This window comes from Hippopotamus amphibius, chromosome 1 (genome assembly GCF_030028045.1).
Source record: "Hippopotamus amphibius kiboko isolate mHipAmp2 chromosome 1, mHipAmp2.hap2, whole genome shotgun sequence".
NCBI classification, from domain to species: Eukaryota; Metazoa; Chordata; class Mammalia; order Artiodactyla; family Hippopotamidae; genus Hippopotamus; species Hippopotamus amphibius.
Window position 1 is genome coordinate 96,030,090 of NC_080186.1, and position 12,875 is coordinate 96,042,964.

The 12,875-nt window shown below is 47.9% G+C and overlaps 1 pseudogene; it reads right to left on the bottom strand.

Annotated features, from left to right (window-relative positions):
- Nucleotides 1-4,618: 4,618 nt before the first annotated feature.
- On the bottom strand, nucleotides 4,619-5,295 carry LOC130831946 (L-lactate dehydrogenase B chain-like; annotated as a pseudogene).
- Nucleotides 5,296-12,875: the final 7,580 nt, after the last annotated feature.

Consider the following 12,875-nt stretch of genomic DNA (forward strand, 5'->3'; position numbering starts at 1 on the left):
GTATGTCTGCAGCCAGCAGAGGCTGCTGAGAGACTGGCCTGTGTGTGGGGCTGGAGAGCTGGGAGGCTGGTGAGAAAGGAAGTTTCCGTACTCTGTGGCACTCAGACCCCACCAGGAATGTGGCTTTGGGCCAGGATCCCTCTGGGCAAGAAAGGATGACTCGGCAGAAACAGCATCCTGACCCCACAGGATAACTGGAGCCGCTGCATTAGGGGTTGGTGCCAAGTAGCAGGGCTGGCGGATTCATGACCCCTCCACCTCAGCCTTCATCTCCACCCTCCCCCGAGCCCACCTTTAGATGCCCTTCTCTGGGCTGGGGTTTTAAGACACTCAGAGTAACAGCTTTCAGACAGACCGGAGAGGGGGACCCCAGCTCTTCCCACTCCAAGAGATGGAATTGAGAAATGGTGCGGAGGAAGCAGTCTGCCACTGAGGCCCCAGGTCTGGCCCCAGCATGATTCAGGGCGGGGGGCACTGGGCAGTGGAGGGAGCTGGCCCGGGCCGGGCATCGGGGAATTCCAGCCCCGCAGAGCCAATTGGAAGCACATGTGTTTGGACAGGCATGGACACTCACAAAACTGCTTCTCCATTCCTTGAATCCAGCTTCTGAAAAACAAAGTATCTATCACCAGGAACCCTGGGAGATGTGCCCCCTTGCCACCAGAAGCCTTCGTGGCACAGACCAGTCACTACTAGGGACTATAATGGCCCTATACTTGGTGCCAGCCTTCTGCCCACTTGCACCCCAGGTCCTGAGCAGAAGTGGGTGATGGTGGTGGTAAAAATGAGGACTGTGTTATAGCCCCAGCCGTTGTTGCTGTTAGGATTCATCAAGTGTTTCCCATATGCACTGCTAAGCAGTTTTACCTGTTTAATCTCACGCATTCCTCATAAATACCCTACGAAGTAGGCATGTACTGATCTCCTAATTTTAAGAAAGGAAACAGCTCTGCTGAAGATTACCTTGCCTGAGATCACCCAGGTGCTGAGTGGAAGAGTCCGCTTCCAAGTCTGGGATCTTAATGATTTGCCTGATTTGTGACCCCTTTCTTCTGCCCCCTGGGGGAAAGAGGAAGGCAGAGTACTTGCGGCTGTGCCCCACCCCGGGTGCCACGCAATGACAGAGGGTCACCGGGGTTGGCCCATGGAAACACGGACCCCTTTCTGGGAGCCGTTGCAACACTTGGCGGTTTCCTGCGCAAAGCAACACGGGTGCCTGGGGTCTGGCGAGCCGTGAGGATCCTGGGATGTGGGGCTAGAGAGACGCATCTGCCCCTTGACTTACTAGCTGTGTGGCTTTGACACTGTACTCTGTCCCTCTGACCTTGGCTCCTTCACCTGTAAAATGAGAAGGAACAACACAACAACTTGTGCTCCGTTACCTGTCCAGGGAGATAAAATGTAGACCGTAATGCCCCTGCAGCCAGGGGAGCCTGCCAGACAGCAAGCAGAGGGGCTGGTGGAGGGGTTAAGAGGGGGGTGGAGGGGTTAAGAGGGGAGGAGGTGGGCGGGGCCGATGTCACACTGCTTAGCTCCCTGGTCAGCAAAGAGGAGGGCAGAGGTCAGGAGTTCCTTTTTTTTTTTTTTTCATCTTTATTGGAGTATAATTGCTTTACAACGTTGTGTTAGTTTCTGCTGTACATCAAAGTGAATCAGCTATATGTATACATATATCCCCACATCCCCTCCCTCTTGAGCCTCCCTCCCACCATCCCAATCCTACTCCTCTGTGTCACAAAGCATCAAGCTGATCTCTCTGTGCTCTGCAGCAGCTTCCCACTAGCCATCTATTTCACATTTGGTAGTGTGTATATGTCAATGCTACTCTCTCACTTTGTCCCAGCTTCCCCTTCCCTCCTGTGTCCTCAAGCTCATTCTCTACATCTGAGTCTCTATTCCTGCCCTGCCACTAGGTTCATCAGTACCATTTTTCTAGATGACAGCTGCTTTGCACGAATTTATCTGCCTCATAGAGATTACCTGGAGGTGAGGACCTGTCGGGAGCCGTCTGGACAAGCCAATGCTGTGACAAGGTCCCCAGGCTCCAAGGAGGACCGCAAGGCGAGAACTCCTTGGAAGGGCATTTCGGAGCAGGAGGATCGCAAGGCGACTTCTCCGCAAGGACAGGCCCCAGACCATCTCCACCCATTGTACGTTCTGCTCTTTGTTTCTTTGTGATACTGTGCTTACCACCCACTTCCCCTCCCTGTTTCTATGTCCCCAGGAAAGAACCAGGGTTTGACACATTCTTTCTCCGTGTCTGCCCCACCAAGTCCCCTCCCACCACCCCTTCCTGGAGAAGGCGGGCACCTCAGGCTACTAAATGCTGGAGAAAAGGGAGGGGTGGCTCTTTTTGTAATGCTTATGATTGCTGCAGGCATAAGTATAGACGTAGACATTAGGCATAGGTATGGGTGCTAAGGGCTATCGTTTGCTTAGATATAAGAAGTAATTTACATATGCTTACCTCAGAGTCACAAGGTTTCCTATGGGTACTAAGGGCTATAGTTTGCTTAGATATAAGATTAAGAAGTTATTTACATATGCTTATCTCAGAGTTACAGGGTTTGCAAGCCGAACCTGATGAAAGAAAGAAACTGGTAGATGCTGAGGGACAATATGCTCTGCCATAAAAGATGTTTTCTGAGATATGTTCACTATATAAACACACAAAGCTCTGACAATAAATGGAGAGATCCTGCATAGCTGACACAGGCCTCCCCGTCTCCTCCTTGCGCCGACGCCACTCATCCCTTGGGTACTCCTGGACCCGCCGGAGCTGGACTTCGGCAAGGACCCACAGCAGAATGACTGCATCTTCCCAGGAAAATCCCACGGGCAGAACTGGTCTAGACACCAGATGACCATCAGTTCCTTGCAAGTGCCCTGTGTGCTGACTTCCCTGTTGATGGAATCTCTTGTCCTGCTATAACGTGGGCTTCTGTTAGTTGACTGGTTCCTGTTGCCCCAGCAACCGAGCAATAGTGGAGGTAGCTGCAAACAGCTGTTAAATCACTTAATCAATTGTGGCACACAGGCACTGTGCCAAACAGGGGTGGTTACAGCTATGCCAGACCTAGTCACTGCCTGCAACTTCATGTGGCTAAGATGGTCATAAACATGCACAGAACAGGAAATAATAGGCCCCCAACATATACATCTTGGTTGATTGATTTCAGAATCACGAAGACATTATATTCTATCCCTTACATTTTTATCCCTGAGTTTATTTTGTTATATTCAAGACCTTGGCAAACCAGTAATTTCCATAGAATGTGTATGGCCAGGCTACCCGCAGTCACCCCATCAGCTCTTCATAAGGATTTATCAATAACAACATACCCGTTCTGTTTGGGCTGTTATTATGGTTCTATTCGGAAACATCCTGTAGTGGTTTGGAAACATCATTTGGTTTATAATCTCTTAGCAACAGAACTTGAGGGCTAAAGGCCGTTGTAACTCCAAGCGAGATGCTTGTACCTCGTGCGTGGGCAAACAAACCCACAGCAGCCACGTCGGAGCACGCTCTGATTATGGGTTTCATTGTTTTAGGTCATTGAACGTCACCAGCACCCACCACCAGCCAAGCTTGCTTTGTTATACGCCTGAGAGCAAGTGCGGTGGCGGCCACGCACCCGGGGCCTGGGAGGACTTTCAGTCACCAGGTGCCCAAGGCCATCATCACAGCCGCGTCTCCTCCTGGTACAGGTCCCAGAGTGTGTGTCTGACTGGGAAGAGGAGGAGGGCAGGAGCAGTGGCCCCTCATCTGCACATCATGTCCTCACAACCCCTCTGTGCAGCAGTGTCAGGGCAGTCCTGCCGTGTGACAGCCAAGGAAGCGGCAGCTCAAGCAGGTGAAGCCACCAGCCATGGTTACAGATTAGCAGAGGGAGAGGCAGGATTGGAATGCAGACCTCTCCAAGCCCCCAGCCTCCACCCTTTCCTTCTTTCCACCCTTCTTTCCTTCATTTCTTCTTTTCCTTTTTTAAAAATAGTTAATATTCTTAGTTCAAGGGCTCCTATTGCAAACATTAAACCAAGCAGAGGCTTTGATTCTGTGAGTCTAAATTCGCACATCTAGGAAGGGAAAAGCAAACTGTGATCCATGTACATGGATGAAAACCAAAGGATCATGGCTAATCACATTGGAGTTTTTGTTTTTGGCTGTGTCGCACAGCACATGGGATCTTAGTTCCCCAACCAGGGATCAAACTGGTGCCTCCTGTAGTGGAAGCGAGCAGTCCTAACCACTGGATTGCCAAGGAATCCCCTCACTTTGGAGTTTTAAAATTTCTGCAGCCTAGAACCCAGAAGCCACAGGTCTTATAGGTCCTTCTGGATGTCCCGCAGGGTATCTACACTTTTCTTGAGAAAGCTTATCAGCCTTCAGCTTCTGGTTGATAACACTGGTTAAGCCCCAAGCATTAAGGATACATGAACAGCTCAGGAAGACTTCATTCTCAATGCCGTGCACCAGATGAATCCTGGATAGATTTTTCACCATGAATTCAATGAGATCAGTCACATTTCATCCAATAGACCAGTTGGTTATTCCTTTAGCTTGGTGATTTCACAGGCACTTTCCACCACTGTCTTACACACTTCCTTCCAATTTTCACTATTGTTGTTTCACTATTGTCTTTCCCATTTCTGGACTCAGTTTCCAGAGAAAAACGCCTGCCACATATACTCCACTCCAAACAGCCACATTTGTGTTGCCATGTTGTCCCCAAATCCAGCCATGACAGCTGCTGGATGAATGCCAGGTTTTCAGCTGTAAAATAGTGAAACCTAGCAGAATCCACATTTGCCACCCACTTTCAATCACATGGTGCTTAAGTAATCCGCTTAGTTTCCAGGTAACATATGTGAGAATATCCACTGGGTTGGAAACCACAATTATGATGCAACCAGGACCGGACTTGATGACCTGAGGAATAATGAACTTGAAGACAACATTCCTCTGCACCAGACTGAGATGACTCTCCCTCTTGCTGGTGGACGCCTTGCAGTTACCCTCACAATCTCCGAACTGGCCGTCACAGAGTAATCTGTATCTGCCACGATTTTAGCTGTCTGAAGAAAGAAGTTCCCATGCTACAGAGGCATCATTTCTACTTTGTGTTTATCTTTCCAAGAATTCACAAGGGCAAGTTCATCAGCCAGGGACTTTCTCAGAATGCTGATGTCACATGCCATACCTACTTGTCCAACACCCACTACAATGATTTTATTGTTTGGGGCTGTTTCCTGTCCTGCGATCAGTGCAATCAGTTTTTCCTTAAGAATTGCCATTGTGCACAGGAGAGAGAAGGCTCTGGGGATAGTCGTAATAGTCGTGCAAAGGATAAAATGGCAGCCATGGGCCCAGCATCTTCTCTTTCTGCTCGTCTTGGTCACAAATCCAAGTCCATAGGGGCAGCTAGGCCTTCACTAGATGTGCGATCTCCACAAGGCTGTTCTCCAGAGTGTAGCACATGAGGGCCATTGCCACACACCAGTGCCATGGGTCAAAGACACACACACAGTGTGTACCTCCTGGAGCCACTGACCCCAGCGTTCACAGGCAGTGTGGGGCCCGCCTGCCACGGGGGCTCATAACCCCCTTTTTATTTTGGCCTCTCCCCAAGGCTGAGATGATGGTTCTCCATCTGCATCAGGTAGGAACAAAAATTAAAATAATAGCTACCACGTATTGCTCTGAGCCAGGAACTTGATTTATATGCCTCTATTTACTCCTTAAAACCTTATAAGGACATTTACAGATCAGGAAATTGAGGGTCAGAGTAGTTGAATGACTTACCATAAGTTGCATACAACAGGTTCTTTTGGTGACACCCACAGTCACCCTCTTCCCCTTCCCACAGCTCGGTTACTCATGAGCAGAGGTGGATTTACCGAGAAACCCTGATGCTTATGCTCTGGCCCTCCTTACTCACATTCGCCCCTTCCGAGCCCTAGAACTCTATTCATATGGCCACATATTTTGTGAAACTTGAAAAAATAAGATCTTTTAATAATTATCTTCTAGAGGAGAGCATCCCTCAGGTTCCACAGAACCTGGATCACCCTGTTCACGAGTGTGTGTATGCCTTAAACATCCAACCTGGAAACTTGCCTCATCTTTCTGTGTCCTTTCCCTGCTTTATTTGTGTCCTTGGCACTTTCGCTAACACACGGTGTCCTTTATGTACTTATTGTGTTTACTGCACATCCTAGGCACCACTCACTAAGTGTTTTTGAGTGAATGAAGGCAGCCATTGCCCTTATACATAAAGCCGTCCTGTGCAGTAGGTTGTTTCCATATTATAGACAAAGATGTGAAGATGAGACAAAGGACTTGCTTAAAGACACCCGGCAACAAATCCAATCCCCATGCTTCTGCTCTGAGCTACCTTTGGACTTGGCCATGTCTAGGTTTCCTCTGACCATGACATCATAACTTACTCACAGGCCAGATATCTCACTGGTATTTCATCCTTGACTCCTCCCTATCTCAAGCTCCCTCTACCTCCAAATCCTATCAAGCACCTCCCAAATATCTCTCAGACCCAATCACCTCTCTCTACTGCCCCCACCATAGACAGGGTCTTCATCAGCTTCCTGGTGGTCTCCCTGCTCCCAGTCTCTTCCCTCCCACAGCTTACAGAGGCTGACCTGATCAAGTCACTCTCCTGCTGGAGCTACCCCAGGGAATTTTATTTCTTAGAGGTCAGATTTATAATCCTTAGCCTGACCCACAAGGCCCACGTTGGTTTTTATTTTTTCCAGTTCCTCAAACTCACCATCTCCTTCCTGACTCAGAGCCTTTGCACAGGCTCCACCCACCTTCAGTGCCAGAACATTCTTCCTGGCCTCCCTCCCTATCATCCTACTTAATTTCTACTCACCCTTTCAGGTCTCAAAGCAGCATCACTTCCTCAGGGCTACATGCCATGTCCACCCACCCTGGGTGAGCGCCCCTGGGACTTGATTTTACAGCTCCCTGTATATCCCTGCTAAGAACTGATTACAACTGTCATTAAATAACCAATTGTATTCTCTTGAGGGGGTTTGACTGTTGTTGTGACTCTTCCCTCCACCCTCCTCCCCAGACCAGGTATACCTTGCTCACTGCTATATCTTTGTGTTGTGTTGTGTTGTTTGTTTCATATTGGAGTATCGTTGGTTAACAACGTTGTGTTAGTTCCAGGTGTACAGCATGTATTGTTTGTTTGGCTTAAGGGATAAAGACTTGTATTCCTTTCTCACATGTAACCCTCAAGGTGAGTGTCTCTTATCAGCTGGCAGCAGTGCTCCACGTGGTCCCTTGGGGACCCAGGTTCCTTCCATCCTGTGGCTCTGTCATTCCTAGGAGTTGTCATCTGCACAGCTGAGGCTGGGTCATCACCACATCTGGGCTGGAGCCAGCAGGAAGGGGGAAGAGTTTTCTAGGTTTTGGTTTAGCTCCAGTTATCTATTACTGAATAACAAGCCACTCCAAAATAGTGCTATAAAACATCAACTATTCCATCATCCTCATTGATTCTGTGGGTCTGTGAGGAATGCTGGGGATTTTGGACAGAATTCAGGGAGGATGGCTTGTCTCTCTGCTCTACAATGTCTGGAGCCTCAGCTGGGAGACTCAGATGACTCAGGGTGACTCAAATGGTTAGGGGCTGAATTGTCTGGAGGCATCGTCACTCACCTGCTGCTTGGCTAGAAGGCTGAGCTCAGCAGGGCTTGTTCCAGGGCACTGACAGGTGGCCTAAATTGGTGGCCTCAGGGAAGTTGGACTTCTTTTATGGAGACTCAGGGCGCTAAGAGCGAGTGTTCCCATAAGGCAGAAGCTGCCTAGCCTTCTATGCCCTAGTCTTAGAAATCACTCACTTCCCACTTTCCTCTTGGGTGAAGACTTCCCAGGTTCAAGTGGAGAGGTCATAGACACCCACTGCTTGGCAGGTAGAGAGTCAAAGACTTTGTGTCATATTTTAAAACCATTATATCAGAGGGGCTAATGCCGGCTTTACTCACATCCCCCTGGGGAGAATGTAGTCATGTGGCCCCTTCTAAATGCACAGGGCTGGGACACGCTGTCCCTAGCCAGGCAGCCATGTGCCCAGCTTCGAGTCCGTTATAATGAAAGAGGGAGAATGGATTTGGGTAGACCATCTGCAGTCTGCCACAGTCTACTCTGGCTACCAAATTTGTGTGTACCCCTCTTCCCACATGCAACACACGTCTCCTCAGGGAAAAACCAAAGTTCCAGCGACTGAATGCACTGCTGCCTCTTTGTTAAATGACTGGCTGATTGGATGTCTGCAGAGCCTCTGTGTTCACCCATCCATTATGGATGGTCTATGTCTTAACCTAGAGCCTCCATGTCAGTTAGTTCTAACTGGGGAGGCAAAATCAGGTAGCTGTGGCCTGTTAGGGATGAAGAGAAATCTGCTTTCCCTTGAGCTCAGTACCTATCTATTTACAGAGCAGGAACATCAGTAAATGTTAATGGAAAAGAATATCTATCTCACTCCACATCTAAAATGAATTCCATATGGATCAAAGATTCAAATGTAAAAAGTAAGCCCACAAAATGCTAGGGTTGGACTTCCCTGGTGGTGCAGTGGTTAAGAAGCCTCCTGCCAATGCAGGGAACACAGGTTAGATCCCTGGTCCAGGAAGATTTCACACATCGCAGAGCAACTAAGCCCCTGTGTCACAACTACTGAGCCCGTGTGCTGCAACTACTGAAGCCTGAGTGTCTAGAGCCCATGCTCCGCAACAAGAGAAGCCACCGCAATGAGAAGCCCGCGCACTGCAACAAAGAGTATCCCCCGCTCGCCACAACTAGAGAAAGGTCCATGCACAGCAACAAAGACCCAACGCAGCCAAGAAAAAAAAATGCTAGGGTTCAAAAAGGGTAACAGCAGACAGCTTACAGAAGAAAATAAACAAAAGGCCAATAATAGTATGAAAAGTCATGTTCTCAGGGATTAGGGGAGACAGAAACTCTCACATGTTGTCTGTTGGTATTTGAGTTGATCACTTTTTTGGGGGGGAGGGTTGGCGATATCTTTCAAGGTGTCAAATGTTCGATATTTTTTACCTAGAAACTCCACTTGGAGGTATTTATTCTACAGATATATGGTATCCTCACAAGTGAGCAAAACTATATGTCAAGAATATTCAATGTAGGCTTGTTTAGAATAGCTAAGTCTCTGGAAACCACCTAAATACCCATCCATGGGAAACTATCAAAGAAATCAGAATCTCATGCAGCTGTTAAAAAGAACACAGTAGATTTATTAGTACTAACACGGAAAAATGTCCAAGAAACAGTGATAACTCAAAACGAAAGGCGCGTTGGAGAGTGTTATGTATAGCATGCGCTGGCATGTATAAAGAAAGAAAACAAGCTGATACATTCACACGCATTAAAAGACACCTGGAAACAGTCATAGAAGTTTGAACAATAGTTGCTTCAGGGGATAGTGAGTTTATGGCTGCAGGTAGAGGGAGGATTTTTACTTTTTGCTTTATATCCTTCTCCACTGTATGGATTATTTTATAATATGCATGTGTCACTTTTATAGGGGAATCAAATTCAGAATAGTGGTTACCTCTAGGGAAGAAGGGAAGGCATGGGAGAGGGGTCGTAGGGCCCTTTAACTGTATATATAATGTTATGCTTCTCAAAGAAATTGAAATGGTTAAAATGGTAAATTTTGTTTTAGTATATTTTACCACAAGAAAAAGAGAAAAAATTGTGGTTGAGAATTGATAAAGCTGAGAGGTGGGTACTAGGGTGTTCATTACATAATTCCCTCTGCTTTTCCATATTTTAAAAACATTTCACAACTTTAAAAAAGTTTTTTTTTCTATAAAGGATTCATTCAATCAACAAGATAAAATAAATGAAAAAGAAACCAGAAAAATGAAGCAAAAGGAAAATATAGGCAGTAAAATAAATAACTTCATGGCCCACACAAAATTTTTTTTTATTAATTTTATTTTGTTTTTTAAGCTCTTTATTGGAATATATTTGCTTTACACTCTTGTACCAGTCCCTGAGGTACACCAGAGTGAATCAGCTGCACCTACACACATATCCCCATATCTCCTCCCTCCGGCGGCTCCCTCCCCTGCTCCCTGCCCCGGCCTTCCAAGGCATCACTCATCATCAAGTTGATCTCCCTTTGTTATACAGCAACTTCCCACTAGCTATCTATTTTACAGTTGGTAGTGTAAATATGTCTATGCTACTCTCGCACTTCGTCTCAGCTTCCCCTTCGCCCCCCACCCTAGCCCTGTGTCCTCAAGTCCATTCTCTACATCTGTATCTCCACTCTTGCCCTGTCACTGGGTTCATCAGGACCATTTCTTCAGATTCCATATATATGAGTTAGCATACGGTATTTGTTTTTCTCTTTCTGGCTTACTTCACTCTGTATGACAGTCTCTAGGTCTATCCACCCCATTACATATAGTTCAGTTTCATTCCTTTTAATGGCTGAGTAATATTCCATTGTGTGTGTGTGTGTGTGTGTGTGTGTGTGTGTGTGTGTGTATATATATATTATATATATATATATATATATATATATATAATATATATATGCCACAACTTCTTTATCCATTCATTTGTTGATGGGCATTTAGGTTGCTTCCATGTCCTGGCTATTGTAAATAGTGCTGCAATGAACATTCTTTTTGGATTATGGTTTTCTCTGGGTATATGCCCAGGAGTGGGATTACTGGATCATATGGTAGTTCCATTTTTAGTTTTTTAAGGAATCTCCAAACTGTTTTCCATAGTGGCTGTACCAGCTTACATTCCCACCAACAGTGCAGGAGAGTTCCCTTTTCTCCACACCTTCTTCAACATTTATTGTTTCTAGATGTTTTGATGATGGCCATTCTGACCGGTGTGAGGTGATACCTCATTGTGGCTTTGACTTGCATTTCTCTAATGATTAGTGATGTTGAGCATCTTTTCATGTGTTTGCTAGCCATCTGCATGTCTTCTTTGGAGAAATGTCTATTTAGGTCTTCCACCCATTTATGGATTGGGTTATTTGCTTTTTTGGTATTAAGCTGCATGAGCTGCTTATATATTTTGGAGATTAATCCTTTGTCCGTTGCTTCGTTGACAAGTATTTTCTCCCATTCTGAGGGTTGTCTTCTTGTCTTGTTTATGGTTTCTTTCACTGTGCAAAAGCTTTTAAGTTTCTTTAGGTCCCATTTGTTTATTCTTGATTATATATCCATTATTCTAGGAGGTGTGGCCCACACTTTTTAGAAGCAGCGTGGTAAATTCAATCACAGTCTCATCGGAGAAGTGGAATATTAACGTTTCCCACGTTTCCCATGTTGAGCTCAGGATGCACCTGAGATGTCAGGAGCACAAGAGACAGCGGCATTGCTTAGAGACAGGAAATGTGCCACTGGGGCGCGCAGGCTGGAGATGGAGGCAGCAAATCGAGGTGGTGAACATTAGACTATTGAAGGTGCGGGCAAGAGCTGGTGAGGGCCCCGGTCAAGCGAGTTGTCCCCTCTCAACCTAAGAAGCAGTGGTTCAGCCCTGCTCTCCTTTCCCTCAGTTGTCTCCCTCTCTGCCCCTTCTCCCGCTCCTGCCCTGGAGAGCTGGGAAAGCAGTGACCATCCGCCCCACAGGCATGCACACCCTTCCTTGCGCTCAGCCCCTTCCCACCCCGGCAGGGCCTTGATCTGCTGCACCTGCAGTTCTTTGATCATTTCTGGTTTCCTTTCTTTTGAAAAAACTGACCGCAGTGCCGTCCTGACTCTGATGCTTTGAAAACCCTCTTCCTGTGAACTTGTAATGCGGGTGATAAAGAAATAAAGGGTAGAGGGCTGTGGGTTTCACCAGGGGCCTTTGTTCTGGGCACGGAAGCACTGTCACAGGCAGACAGGGTGGGGTGGGGCCTGGAGTCTGTTCTTGAGGCTCCGAGGGCTGCCCAGGGCGCCCTGTGAGGTGGTGAGCTCCCTCCCCGTCCTGCCAGGGTCCCACCTAAATGACACGTGTCTAGGGTGCCTGGGAGGATTTCCACATGGGGAGGTGGACTATTGCTGCCAAGTTCCCTTCTAGTGGAGATCACGATTCCGGGCAAGACTGGAGTCCTGGTCCTGCTGTCTGTCCTGCCACAGACCTCAGACCCTGAGATGTGACAGGCCTGTTGCTGCTTCTCTCCAGAGTGGCCAAGAGGCGAGGTACCGCCCTTCCTGCAGCTGCAGCGTGTGTGTGTGTGTGTGTGTGTGTGTGTGCGCGCGCTCATGCACGCATGCACCCCTCAGGCCCCTGCAGGAAGACAGTTTCTGGGTTCCAGTCCTGGCAGTGCCTCCAAGACCTGCTGAGCAAGCCTCTCATCAATGCAGTGTTTGGGTGTCCAGGGTTTCTGGGCTGGATGTCCAGGGTGTCTGGCTCCTTAGTGGCCTCGATTTTGTGTTCCCATTGCTGGCTCTTAGAAACCGAGTGCTGGCAGCCAGCCCGTGCACTCGGGGCTCCAGGCTGGAACCCTTAAGTTCCTCATCAAATTTCAAATTCAGAACACACGCACCGTCCTTTATACAGAGAAGGAGACTGAGGCCCAGGAAGGTTGAGTGGCTTGTCCAGAGTCCCCATCTGGGAAGGAGCGGAGTCTGGGACTGGGTCTCTTCTCACTTGCGGGTCTGCTCCCCAACTTCTCCACCCTGCTCTGTGGCGCCCTGGGAGGCTGGCCTGTGGGATTGCTTTGATGGTACCCTCCCTCTCTGCCCTGACCAGTGGGGAGCACTGCCAGCTTATGGGAGGCAGAGAGGAGAGAGACTTAGGGCACTGATTCCCCCTATTGCCCCCTGTGGGGTTGCCACAGTCTGGCTGCATCCCTCAACCGAGGCTG